The sequence below is a fragment of the Penaeus monodon genome, chromosome 29 (assembly GCF_015228065.2).
Source record: "Penaeus monodon isolate SGIC_2016 chromosome 29, NSTDA_Pmon_1, whole genome shotgun sequence".
Taxonomy (NCBI): domain Eukaryota; kingdom Metazoa; phylum Arthropoda; class Malacostraca; order Decapoda; family Penaeidae; genus Penaeus; species Penaeus monodon.
In genome coordinates this window covers 18,009,162-18,009,653 of record NC_051414.1, presented here as the reverse complement: position 1 = coordinate 18,009,653, position 492 = coordinate 18,009,162, and positions in this window count along the sequence as shown.

Genomic DNA, 492 nt, shown 5'->3' with positions numbered 1-492 from the left:
GTGGATGAATGTTTTATTTTATATTAGTTATACATTTTGTAAATGTAATCAGTGGTGAGGACACACCGTAACGAAATAAACACGAAAGGAAATCACCCGTGAAAGACTGTGCGGGTAATAATGTCGCTTTACCGAGGAACAAACAATAATGAATGGGAGCAAGACAAGGAAAAGGTCTTGCTACTCTGACAGCCAAACAGAGAAGACTATGAGTCTGCCCTCGTGCTTGACTGAAAATACGAAGTATTGGCTAAATACCCTTCTCCCACAAACCCTTGGTAAGCGCATTATTCGTAATACTTTAACGTGAATAAGTTCAGTTGACTTAAAGTGAACGAAAGTGGTGAATAATAGATAAGTCGATTGCAAAAATTATGTGCAATCATTTCTTGCTTTTAGGGACCATATTCATCACAGAACACCGGCAGAGAGGCCCGGGGTGTGTGGACGGGAGCAGAACACAGGCGTAGGCGAGTGTGATACGTACAGAGT